General features: G+C 50.3%; 1 protein-coding gene across 6 annotated transcripts in view; it reads right to left on the reverse strand.

The window, feature by feature from the left end:
- The window catches only part of JADE3 (jade family PHD finger 3), a 60,122-nt gene extending 49,503 nt beyond the window's left edge, over positions 1 to 10,619 (reverse strand). The window contains exon 1 of one of the 6 annotated variants that reach the window (XM_040535112.1): positions 10,481 to 10,619. The gene's annotated coding sequence lies outside the window, so the exon portion shown is untranslated. Of the gene's footprint in view, positions 1 to 9,878; positions 10,013 to 10,480 lie in introns of those variants that run through there. The other 5 variants (XM_040535102.1, XM_040535145.1, XM_040535138.1 and 2 more) reach the window with 5 other exon arrangements.
- Positions 10,620 to 13,424: the final 2,805 nt, after the last annotated feature.

Below are 13,424 nucleotides of genomic sequence, written 5' to 3' on the forward strand. Positions count from 1 at the left end.
GACCTAGAAGCATCTTTTCCCATAGCTAATTTCCATTATTTAATGCAACTATATTTGTGCACAGTTATGGACATCTTTAGCGGAGATCTTAAAATAAAAAAAATGGAACAGTTCACCAAGTGTGAGAACTTCTAAAACACGGTAACAGATGTTATGTTTTTGATGGCACAGCCACGCTGTTCTCATACACTCTGCAGAAAGTCTCATGACCCCACAACAAACACTAGAGAGTCACAAACGCTAAAAGCAGCATCACTGCTTCTTGCTGGATCCTCCAGACACTGGCAATGTAAGAGACCGAGGGCCAGATTTAGATTTAGGACTGCAGTGATACTGACCTGCGCAATTCAGTGCTTTCAAATTCAATCTCTGGCTCTGTAACAAGAAAACAAAACCCATCAGGCTCTAACTCCCCATGAAGCAAATGAAAAGGTCTGAACACCAGGACTTGAAGTACCCAGCACACTGAGGACAGCCAGTTCACACGCCGAAGAGAGAAGCACGTCAGATCTCTCTCCCCTCGCTTGGATTCAAGTGCTGATTTGCAGCCCTGTAAACAGATGCCTCTGGGGATCAGATCTGCACCAGGACCTTTCTTCCTCCTCTCCTCACCTCACGCACCCAATTCAGCATCACAAAAGGTCTTGGCAGCTACCACACCTGCAGAGCCCATCCCTCCTCCTGCAGCTCACCTTCCCAGCCCTCCTCCCTCATCCACAGAGACTCAGACCCATCTGCAGCCACCAAATCCCAACCCCTCGCCCTTGCAGGGCTCTGCCACTGCCTGCACAGATCACACACGGCCAGCACAAGCCTCTCCTCGACTTTATGCCCGCTAGCTTCCACCACTTATGTGCAAGATGGTCACTGACTGACGGGTAGATCAAGAATAAGTTATCTCTGGATTACAGTAGGAAAGCTAACTCACAGCTGGTTGGCAGTTGTCAAGAAAGCATTCTGGATAAGCTTAGCTGTAGTGCTCACCACTGTATAACTCCCAGGTTCACAGAGACTACAGCACGTATGCTCCCAAGTTTCTTCAAGAGCTCTGGGTACAAGGACACTAGAGTCTGAGTATGTAAAATAGTTTGGATATGGTGAATACCTTTCATCTTACTAAGCTCCCAAGAACTAAACTTACACCAAAAGAAAGCTGTCAGCACCTGACACTTACCAGTTGCTGCATGTTATTTTTATTGTTAGTCCAATGAGCTACTCACACCAAGCTAGATCTAATTTAGTGTATTAAATGCCTAGGAAAAAACAATTACTTCTTCCTGGTCTTGAAGGTGGTCTCAGCACCCACCGAAACATCATCCAGGTAAACAGCTCACCTCACATCCACAGGTTTAGGCATATTTAACTGAATGACAGTTGGTTCCCGGAGAAGGAAGGGTGAGAGACAAATAATAGTGCTGACCTCACTTGCTCACCACAGCGATCTAGAGTATTTTCCACACCCCTCATCAAACTCATGACATGGGCATTTGTGAGGTGCTATAAGGAAAGGTCCCCATTCCCCCTCGGTCAGCCATCTAGCCATCACGTCGGCGTTCAGACCTCCTCCCCCCGCAAAGAAACCCCACAAATAAATAGAGCACCCAAGCTGTGCACTGGGACGGCACAGACATGGCTGGAGCACAATCAAGAGACAATTACCGAAGCAGCAGACCAGAAAGCGCGCTAAACAAGGCTTAATCAACTTCATCCTTTGTGGCTGCAAATTCCAAAGCAGCGACCAAAAATTAATTCTTCCTTGAAGATGATCCTAAATCATCAGAAAGGGTTGGGGGTTGTTTGCCTGTGTTTTTTTTCTTCTTTTTTTTTTTTTTTTAATGCTATGAAAAAAGACTTGTTAGTCGACACAGGTTTCTTTTCCAAAGCCATTCCCGCTCAGTCAGACAAAACAAATGACAAGTTCTGAGAAACAAGCAGGGAAAACGTGGCCTCAGTGGAGTCAACAGGCATTAAAGTCAGTGCCAGAACGAAGCCAGCAATCAGCAAGACATTTATCTAATGAATTTGTTAGCCAAACTCCCATGAGAGAAAACTGTATTTATTTCTTCTCAAAATCTCCAGATGCAGGCATGCTGGGGGGGAGGGTGTCAAGATCGAGTTGTAACGCAAGAGGACGACTCCTCTTAAGCACCTGCTACCAGGAGAGCTGCCTGACAAAAGGAAAAACAGGGCCTTCAACAAAACCATCTAAAAACGCCAAGATTTTTATGATTTATTGATTTTTTTTTTCCTTTTTAGCAAGACTCCTGCTTTCCAAAGCTGTCACCTTCGCGGAGGCGAGGCTTTTGAGGTTTTTTAGGCTTTGAGGGGCTACACCGGGGGTGCAGCAGGGCTGAAGGCCGCCCTCAGCCCCAGCTGCCTCCATGCCACAGGCACCCCGAGCTCCTCTGTGCTGCACCCGCCAGACTCCACCGGTGACCCAAAGGCAGAAAGAAAAAGCAAATTCTGTTAGTAGGTTTACTCCCTGAGAGTCTTCTGGCACTCCTGCCTACCTGAAGCACAAAAATCTGTTCTTACGGCTATAATCCTGTCAGTTTCTCCCCAGAGAGGGTAAACACGGGAGCGGAGCTTTTTCTCCTCTGAGGATTACCATTGTGCAGCTGAACTCTCAACTCTGGCTGACTGAATCTCCACATGCCCCTAAGAGACTATGAAGAGGTGGCACAGAGCACCCTGACGTGGCCTAACACCTCCAAAAGATCTGGAGATGTTTCACTACGGCCAAAGAAGCCGGGTAAGGGAGCGAAGCTCAACTTGTGCAAGGGCCGTCACTAACGCTGTTTCTTCAAAATCAAATGTATATGACCAGCTCAACCACCATAACATAATTACTCTAGCATGACGCCTCCAAGTTGTTAGAAAAGCTGGTAACTTTCCTAGAAGGAGAGTAAAATATGTTCCCTAAAATGATTTCAAAGAGGAAAGAAAGAAGCATTTTGACAAAAAAATAACATAGGGTAGAAAATTGGTAGAAAAGGCTTTGAGAACAAGCACATCTGAAGTCACTTTGAAGTGTTTTGAAAGTTTCTCAACTAAGTCAATGCTTTCCCACTGCCCTGTTTTTCCAGCGGCTCCTCTTGATACATTAAGTTTCTTTTTCTCTTTTGAGGACTACATATTATCTGTGCAAAGTAAATGATACTGATGTGTGTTTTAAGTCAAACACAGATTCAACTTGCTTAACCAAGGAAAACACTCATATGTACAGGCATAAGACCACAGAAGTTTGTGTGAAATATATTAGCAAAATACTAATTAACTCAAGTGTTCACTAAAAAAAAACAAAACCAACCACATTTTATAACATGTTTTACTTTCCATGAATATTAAAAAATACAACTTGATTTTTCAGTGGATGATCCTTTTACAAATCCATATGTAAACACATACAAATACCTTCTCATATAAAAACACCAATGAGGGGAAACACCATCTTCTATCAGACCCACCAAACCTACACAGATCTTATTCAAAAAAATCCCCGAAGGTTTGCCAAAAATATTTTCAGGCTGACTACAAATAATCTGGAAGTCCGTTCTGTCTGGAGTTTGGTACAGGAGACAAATTTAATGTGACCTAGCTGATTTATAGGGTCCCATGAAAATTGTGAGACACTCATGAGAAATGCCTGTTTTCTACAGCAACAAGGAAAAAGTTGGGGAAGTCAAGGCAAAGACGAGGGGGGCCAGCCAAAACCGAGTACAAAGGCATCAAAGACATGGCTGGAAGAGATAAGGAGGAACTATAAATCACATTCGAGTTGTGTGCGCTCGAGGCTTTTTTCCCCTTTTTAATTTACTTCAGACCTTTTTTCAACTCTTAACCCATTCATACCTCAAGTGGACTGTTTGAAATGCTGAAGTCAAGCATGCAGACGCAAACACACAAAACAAATTGATTCCAATAACCTTAAAAAGAGGATGAAGTGGCACCTGCAAAAGCTATTAGCCGCCAGTATGAGTTCACACACACCCATTTGCTGTTGCACCCGGCGGCTTCTGTTACATACAGAGGCTCTGACCTAGAACATGCACACAGAAGACACCAGGCAAAGGATCCAAGAGCACTTAAGCCAGATTAATCCCAGTAATGGGAGTCATGGGCTCCGACTGATACCACGCTGTTTGTCAGGAGTGCAACAACTTATGTCCTGCCTTCTCTGAAGTTTTCTGACATTTGTAGAGGATGAAAAGTGAAAACCCACATGTCAGATTTAGCAAAGAACCCTATATACTCAGCTTTCAGCAACAGAAGACAAGAGAGTACTAAGTACTGGTACATAAACCAATTTTTAACCTCATCCTCCTTCACTGAGCTCGGACCAGAGACTTTATATTTGACAACGGCTTTTCCAGTTATTTCACCTCTGCATAGCTGTGCTTAGAGCAAGCCAGGTCTCCATCAAAACTGCAGCAGCGTACGTGGATGTAACCTGACAGCCACTGCCAAAGTCTTTCAATTCCCACTGCAAGTAAACTAAGCATTCTCTAGCTGTATAAAAAAAAAAAAAAAAAAAAGTATTTCGATCAAAAATATATCACACTACCAACTTCAGCATACTCATATTTGGGTATTTTTCATACTTCATCATGAAAAATGCCCAAATAAAGAAAAGCTTTCAAAATTTACATAAAATATCACTGGAAAAGTATAGTATGAGATCTTAATAATTAAAAAAAATTAAAAAAAGAACGGATACCAGTTGCAAAGAACACCCAAAACCAGTTTGCCTTATTTTTATTTGTATCGGAAATTTGGAATTATTTCATCCCACAAGTTTTCACCTCTTTCATTTCTTTGCCCAAAAACAATGAAGCAGCACTAACCAAAGAAAGCACAGAAAATTAATTTCTGCAACAGGGACAAAGCATTCAGCAAAAATAATTTCCAGAGGAGAATCAATACCATTAAGCAGGAGTGAATTTTCCTTCCTCTGTATGCCAATGGCCATTACAACACTGTTCATAAATACGCACCTTGTATTAACATCAGCCTTTCAGTTCCTCCCTCACTCTCAGCACATTCTGCTACAGAATTGCAAGTCCAAATTTGTCTGGCAAAATGCTTCACTTACTTCTTAAGATTGCTCATTTCATGCTACGCTGGAAATGATTATGTTGTTAACATAAGGAAGACTGCAACTTCATTATCAGGTTTAAGTATCTGCCTTTCAGCTGCTTAAATGACAGTCAATTTGATTTTTTTCAGAGGAACACAGCCGCTCTTGAATTAAGCTGATACTGAAGAGTAGCTAGGACTCCCCCAAACGAGGTTAAGGCTACCAACGCGCAGCACCGCTGACGACCGGCCATCCTTCCCTTGTCACAACGCCGGTCGGCATCCTTGGCAAACACAGAAAACTATTTTCTGCGCTAGAAGCGAGCATTTTCTCCTTGCTATCAAACAACATTTAACAAGGTTTACCTTTCACTGCAAATGATCACCTGCTATCGCTACTTCCCTTCAGTCCATTACCTGCAGCGAGAAGAGCCTATTTGCAACAAGGCAGGCACAGGAGTGCAGATTTGTCACCCTCCTTCCTCTGCGAGTGCTAACGGGGGCAGGAGACGCATGACTCCTGCGCCCTCCTGCAAGGGCCCCCTCGCCCTACGATTGCCTAGCTGACCGCCTTCCCCTGCATTTCCACAACTCGCTGGCATACGGCGTGTTTTGGCTGCGTGAGGTTTCTTCCATGAGAGCCCGAACCTGCGTGGGATACGGCCCTACTTCAAACGACGAGTCCCCCACAGCTGCTTCAATACCAAGGCCTGCAAATCAACACTTGAAGAATATTAAAGAAATGCAAGCAGTTAAAAGCAGAACAATGAAGAGAATTAAAAACCACACGTAATCCCACTAGGGACATTTCTCTCCTCCCCTGTCAGGGTGCATGCTTCTCCTATATGCTTTGTACACAGCGGCTCAAGACCTAAGACTTCCTGTGCGGCAGTAGAAAGAAAATACTGCCAATTCATTCTGCTATACATCAACAAGACTTTAAATATTTAGTGCACTGCAAATAGTAATTTTCTCAATATCTTAGCGGTCTTTAAAGCAAGCACTATTTAAAAATTGCCTGGCCTGTTCAAAACAGTCGCAATTTTAGAGCGGTAGGAAGGAAAGCTCTGAGTTCAGCTGTGATTTTCAAGCGCTCGTGTCCCTGCATCAACCCAACAGCTGTGTCAATCTAACAGCAACATCTTTATGTTAGAAAGAAAAAAAAAAAAAAGTGTTTTGTCTAAGACTTGTAGAAGATATGTCAGGTATTTCGCCTGCACGAAGAGCTCTGCTTGCCCAGCACCGTGCTGCAGGTAAAAGCAAGGTGGCTCAGGGCCCGGAGCTGTGCAGCAGCCCTCCTCGGCCCTGTGCCGCAGAACAGCAGCCGCCTGCACAGCAGGAGCTGCCCGCAGCCAGCCCCGGGGCCCCTCGTAAGCACACACGGCCGGCTGGGACGGGACTCGCAGCGGGTCAGGTGCTGCAGCTCCTCACCACAGGCTTGGGCTGCGTTTTTACGAGAGAAAGGAAGAAAGAGGGAGGGAAAATAAAAAAAAAACAGGCCCGGACAGCAGTAGAGTAGCCAAATAATACACAACCCCCTCCAGACCGTGTGACGAGCTTATTCATTTCAGCAACCAGTCGGGCATGTGCATAAACCTGTTTTTTAACATCTCCCTACAGCTCTAATTAAAACGCGCGGAGGCATTAACGACACGAGGCATTGCGCTCAGCCTGCAGTTCGATAAGCAAGACGCCCCACAAGTGCAGCGTAAGAAACGAAAGCGCTCCCAAGTTTCAGACGCAGCTGAACAAGCGAAGGTGAGCACTTCAGTGCCTCCCATCCAGGCGAGAGCCTGTCCCAGGGCACGCCAGTCCCCACATTCTCCATCTCCCACACGCTGCAACAGGATCCACAAACACCGTAAGCGCAGACGCTGCCTGGAGAAGGGCGACTCGAAAGTAAGCGAACGTGAAAGAGCGAGCGGCCCAGGGCAACAGGGAGGCTCTGGGCAATTACAGAGGGGCGGAAGGGCGACGAGCGACGCACGTGGGCCTGGCATCGCTCCGCACGAGCCGGTACCTGGGCTGCCACGCTGCGCTTCGCAGGGCTTTGCGCTGGCTAACGTCCTCCGGCTGAAATCCCTCGAAGCGTCTGCAAAAGTAGTATTTATAAATGCAATTTATAAGTAATAAATCTCTGCGACCCCTAGTAGCAAATAGATCTCTGCGGCCCTGGACTACAAGCACAAACAAGAGTCATTTTAAAGCGAGGAGTGTATTTGAAAAGAGGGGAGGTGACTCCTGTAAAAGAGCAACACGAAGCTCAACGCAGCCTTGTGCTGAAGTGCAAAAAGCCACGCAGCTGCCTGGCTCCCCGGAGGTGGCAGCCCCATCTCGCTCTGCCCTGCCCCATCTTCCACCTGCACAACACCTGACAGAGCCCCCGCACAACATTTCATACACCCGGCAGCTTTTCAGGATGCGAACAGCATCTGCTGGCTTCCATTACATAAATACCTCCGATAAGAGCTATTATTAACTTGTTAGTTTCCATTTTAAGTAAAGTATGTCAAAATTGCTTTTATGCCTCCAATTACACGAAGCCTCCAGTGTTATAAGCACTTCAAACCTTCACAAAACAAAGAGAAATGCCACACAATCTCACAGGAGCTGTTTCCCTCTCCAGAAATTCCCAAGACGCTGAATTCCCTTGCCCACAGCTCCCCCAAAAACAGTGGGAGTGGGAAGAGCGTAAGTTCGCGTGACTGAGCAGCGAGTTTTGACTCAGCCCATTTTGGCCTGCAGTGCACGAAGCAAGCCTTGCTTGGTCCGAGACGCAGGGCACGTCAGCCAAGAAGCAGTGACACCGCTCATCTAGATAAAAGGTAAGGTTTTGGTTATAAAAAAAAAAAAACATGAGAAAATGATAGCAAAGCATAAGAAAACATTAGCTTTTAAACTTTGGTTGAATACAATATTCTTAATTAGCAAATTGGCCTGAAAAGTGGGCTAAAAAACACTGCACCATCAAAGCTGCTCGGGCAGCAGCCCCCACACACCGACATCCAAGGATTCAAGGAGAAAGCCGCGCCGCACAAACAGCTGTTGGCGTCGCATTTTCACCTAGGGATCATGAAAGAGGCGCTACAAGAACCGGTACGTGTTCTCGCCCTGGATACAGCCCAGCTCTCGCTGAGCTAACGGAAAATGCACGGACGCTACGCCGTGCTCCTCGCCCTCTGGGGCACGACCTTCCGAAACACATTTCGGAGGCTGAAACAGCCACCTCAAGAGAGCACGGGGAGCAAACACCTTCGGGATTTCGACTCCAACTCACGGCAGCCTGCGCAGGGTTCCGCCTGGCTTCTCGCCAGCAGCCTCACCAAGCCAGCAGCGCCCACCACGGCCTCGCACGCCCACGTTCACGCCACCCAAGGACCAGGCCCCTGGCTGACAAAACCCACGCACGGGCTCCAGCAGGCTCCGTGGGTACGTGCTCTGCAGCACTCAGCACCCGGTAGCTATCACACACAATAACTGTGTCCTTATATAAAGATGTACAGGTAAAAAAATAACTCAGGTGCTGCCAGTTTTGTTTTGTTTTGTTATTCCGAAGTTTTCCACGAAAGAACCAGCCACCTCTACAAAAGCCACACAAAACCAAAAAGCCCGCAGCAGTCTCAGGTGTCCCAGTGAATCCGAGGTGACAACTTCCCGAATTTCGGCCGCGGGAAGGAAGCCTGCAGAACTATAGGAGAGGAAAGCTGGGTTTACCCCGGCACTGTGCTGAGGTCCTCCAGCCGGACTATGAAAACCCACTCTGGATGTAAAAATTTTAGTGAGATCCCAAACAAAGATGCATCCCTGCCAGTAAGTGACACCACAGCACGTGCTCCCGCTCTTTGACAAACCTTTGCACGTACCTGCCACATGTACGTGAGATAAATAAAACCCTAAAAACGTTTCGCTGGCTGACCCATGCCAGGGGAAATTTTTCCGCTGGGGGGAAGGGAGGGAGGCCAGTTCTGTGCAAGGAACCTAGATGGAGGACACATCAAATGAATGACAGGTAAAACAGAAGCAGCTGCAATTATGTCGGTGCCTTTCCCCGCATACAAAGCCAGCCTCCGGAAGAGAGCTTTATTCTGCTCCTCTTTGGCCTTAAGAGCAGAGCCTGTCGCGTCTAGCCTGGAAGGCGGTCAGAAGTTCAGTTTACAACAAACAAACAAACAAACAGCACTCCAGCTCCTCGGAGCACCAACTCGCTTTGCATTCGAAAAGGCGCCTTCTTCACCAGAGAGACCCGAAGTGGCGTTTTCGCCCTTCAGGGAGCGCGGGTGAAGGCGGCCGCCCCGTTGGGGAACCCTCCGTCAGGCAGCGGCACCTCCACGCGCGCCTCCCTCTCTCCCCAAACCCTTCCACCCCCTGGCAGCCTCCCCAGGCCGGCTCTGGCTGAGACTCGCGCTCGCCCCGTACGGGTGCGCAGGTGTACGGAGATGCTCCGCAGCGAACACCGGCCTGACGGAGGAACTTGGCCGCGGATAAAACGTTTGGTGCGCCAAGACCACGCGCCGGTCCCTCGCGTTTTGGTTTCGGCGGAAGGGCCCCGTGAGGCAGGGCACGGCATCTTCGCAGCTCCCGGCGCGCTTCAGCCGCGGGATTGCTCATCAGGAGGGGGGTCCCCTCCCCTGAGAGGTGGGAAACGTGGCTCGCAAGCGAGGCGCCCGGCTCTCCCAGAAAATAAAGAGCATTAAAAAGAAAGGGGGGGGGGGGGGGGGAGAGATCCGCCGGCGCCGCGGGGCAGCCCCCGGGCCGGCTCCCCCCGCGTGAGGCCGTGCGGGCACGGCGGGGCCGCGCCTTACCTCGGCGGCGTGGCGCTGCGGCTCGGGCCGCGCGGGCGGAGGCGTCGCGGCGGCCGAACTCAGTTCTAGCAAGTTCCGCGGCGCGGCTCGGCGCGGCGCGGCTCGGGCGCTCCGCCCGGTGCTGGCGGCGGCTGCGGTGCCCGGCCCGGCGGCTCCGCACCGCACCGCACCGCGCCGCACCGCGCGGCCCCGCAGCGCCCCACACGCCACACCCCGCCCCGCCGCTCGGCGCCGAACAAAAGGGCGCCCAGACGGGGCCGCCGCCGCCGCCGCCGAGCCCCGGCCCGGGCCCCCCCCCGGCGAGGCGGAGGGGAGGGGAGGGGAGGGGTCGGGACGCTCGGGGCGGCCCCGCGGCGAGGCCGGGCCGGGGCCGCCGCAACTTTTCCCTGCGGGCGGCGGCACCGCGCACCCCGCACCCGCTGCTTCCTCCCCTCCTCCTCCTCCTCCTCCTCCTCCTCGGCGGCGGCGGCGGCCTTGGCGCCAAACGCCGCCGCCTCCTCCCCTCCCTCCCTCCCGCCGCAGGCCCGGCGCCTCCCCCGCGCACAGGCCCGGCGCGGCGGCCGCCCCCCGCCCCGCCTCCGTGCGGCCGGGGCCGCGCTCACCTCCCGCCGCCGGCACGGCTCCGGCTCGGCCCCGCTGGCCGGCGTCAGGGCCGGCACCGCCAGTACCGCCGGCACCGCCAGTACCGCCGCTCCCGGCGCTGCCGCCCCGCGCCGCCGCGCATCGCCCCCGCCCGCCGGGCCCAGTGGCGGCCGGCGGCGGCTCCCGCCCTGCGCGCCCGCCGCCCGCCGCCGCTCCTCCCCCGGCCGCACAAGGGCCCTATTGTCGGCCCCGCGGCGCCCGACCGGCCGCAGGCTCCGCCTCTTCCCCTTCCTTCCTCCCTCGCCGCCCGGCCGGGGAGCGGCAGGGGGGAGGCGGACGCGAGGAGAAGCGGCAGGGCCGGTCCGCCGCCCCGCCGAGCGCCGGCTGCGGCGAGCGCGGCGCGGCCCCGGCTCGCCCCGCTCGCCCCCGGCGTGCCGGCAGCGGCCCAGGGGTGCCCGGAGCCCCGCGGCGGGGCAGGGAGCCGAGGCGGGGCTCCCGCAGCCCTGAGGTGAAGAGGTAAGAGCGTGACCAGGAGCAGCACCGAGCGCGGCACTGCTGGCCTGGCACGGCTGCGCTGCTCCTCTGTAGCGTTCTCTCTCAGCAGCCAGAAGAGGAGAAGGCACAGACCGCAACAGAGGAGGAGGCACTGCTGCTGGCCGGGAGGCCTGCGTAGCTCGACCAACGTCTCAGCACCCACCGTCAGCCCCAGTGGGCACCAAGCTACTTCTCCCCCCCAGTTCCCAGCGTGATGCAACAACGTCTGCTTGGTAACCCTCAGCCGCTCGCTTCTCCGCTACTCGCCCAAGTCAGCTTTCACCGAGGCCGTGTCGGCTTCTGACCGCAAAACACCGCTGGCAGGGGCTTCTGTGGAACTGCCACCTGCTGCAGAAAAAAATACGTTGCTTTTCTTTTGACTAGCTGGTTAGTATTCCTGTGGGTGATGCAGAATGTAACTTTCTACAAATGCAGTTAGACAGCAACCAGCGATGCTGACACGTATGACTTCCTTCACGCACCAGCGATCACCTCATTTGCCTTCTGTTCATTAATATATACTTGCCAGGAAAACACTCCGAGCCTTCTCTGAGCAGCTTCAGAAAACCACAATGTCAAGTCAAACGCCAAGAATGCCCCCCCCCCTCCCCCCCCCCACACACACTTGTGGAATCCTCTGTATCAAGCCGGAGGGTCTTGGTGTTAGGGCAGGCAGTGCTGATTTTTAGACAAGAGATCTGAAGTCCAGAAGTAAGAGAATTCAGAACAATAAAACCAAGTCTCGGGATAATAGAAAAAGACCCGTTTCCTAGTCATAAAAGGAATTTAAAATCTGATCAAGTTAAACTGAACTGAATATTTATCATCATGAATATTTATCAGTTAAACTGAATATTTTCAGACACCAATATATTCATTTGGATTAAAAACAATTTGTGTGCGCGTGTGTCCATGAAATCTTCTGAGTGTATTTAAAGCATCAGTCATTTTGAAAGCCAAGGAAGAAAGAAACCTTCCTAAAAGGACTTTTCTGCCAGATTGCTTTCTATATGAGGGACTTCACCCGGAGCAGATGCAGCCCAAGCCAGGAAAGGTGTTGGGCAGCTATCTTCATTTTGCATGCCCGGGATCACACACACACTCCTGCACTGGCTGTCACGTGTCAGGAGAGGACGACATCCCAATCTTTGCTTCTACAGTACACAGGGGCTGAGTGCCGGAAGATGTGTGACATGGGAAAACCTGTGGCAGAAAGTCAGCAGAGCTACTAATTTCAGTAAATGCTTTTACGTGCACATACATTTTTCATTATCTCATCCTGCATAACTTCTAGCAAGCTATCTACCATTTGATAAAGAGTTTTCACAGAATTGTATTTACATTTGCTATACAATTCTATAGGAAAATGCAGCACAATGAGTAAATAGGAAGCAGATTGTACACTGTTGCTCTTTTTAAAAACATATGCAACGCAGTTTCCACATTTTCCTGAGAAAGGATGAACTACAGATGCTCGTGCGCACCTAGAGAATATGAAGAATTTGCAAAGCCAGATGTTAACATGTTGATAAAATATAGCACAAACATGAAGTCCTCCCACAGGAGGAATGCTCTGGAAGCTAGGGATACAAGAGCTATGGTCAGGATGAAATAATGTGTACATATACGCCATACTCAAGTTGAACCGAGTCATTATGCAGCTGTACGAAGGCTGCCCACAGTATATTAGTGTATTGAGAAAGTTACACTGAAGTAATGTTTAACATCTGAGAAATTGGGTCACTTGGAGTTTAACGTGGACTGGAGCCACAAAAGCAGCATCTATAATCGAAATACCTAGAAGTATTTCAGTAAATTTCAACAGAAAATATTTTTTCCTGCAAAAATCTGGTCTCTCTGATCAGATGCCAGAGCAGTGAAAAGCAAACGGGTCACAGTATCATGAAGGAGTTGTGGGGGGAAGCGAGGTTATTTAATGCATACCCCTTACCCCCAAGTCTGTGCAGCATTCCCGGCCTGCACATGGAAGCCTCCCCGGACAGCAGTCCTACTTATCCCCAGTAAGGAAAGAAAGACACCGATACCAAAGCCTGCCATTCCTCCTTTCTTTGAAACCTGCAGATGCTGCATAAAACCTGATTCATCGGTAGATCAGATACCGTTGATGAAGCCTTGATATCACGTCCTTGAAATGAGAGCAAGCACTGACAGCTACTGGCAAGAGACAGAAAAAAGCTTACCTCCCTTATTTTCTTTTCACAATGAACAAAATTACTGAAGTGTTACAGTAAAGCACAAACACCCACCTGCAAACAAGAGAGCTAATTATCGCTGTGGAGTAACTTTCATTCTTCTGCATGAAAAAAAAAATGCAAAGTAGAGTCTCATCTAAGGATCATTAGCTGTCTCAAGATCCTCTTGTGACTAAAGGTGTTTCTTTCTGATAGGCACTATTAGAAAAAGGAGCAA

The sequence above is a fragment of the Cygnus olor genome, chromosome 1, assembly GCF_009769625.2.
Source record: "Cygnus olor isolate bCygOlo1 chromosome 1, bCygOlo1.pri.v2, whole genome shotgun sequence".
Lineage (NCBI taxonomy): Eukaryota > Metazoa > Chordata > Aves > Anseriformes > Anatidae > Cygnus > Cygnus olor.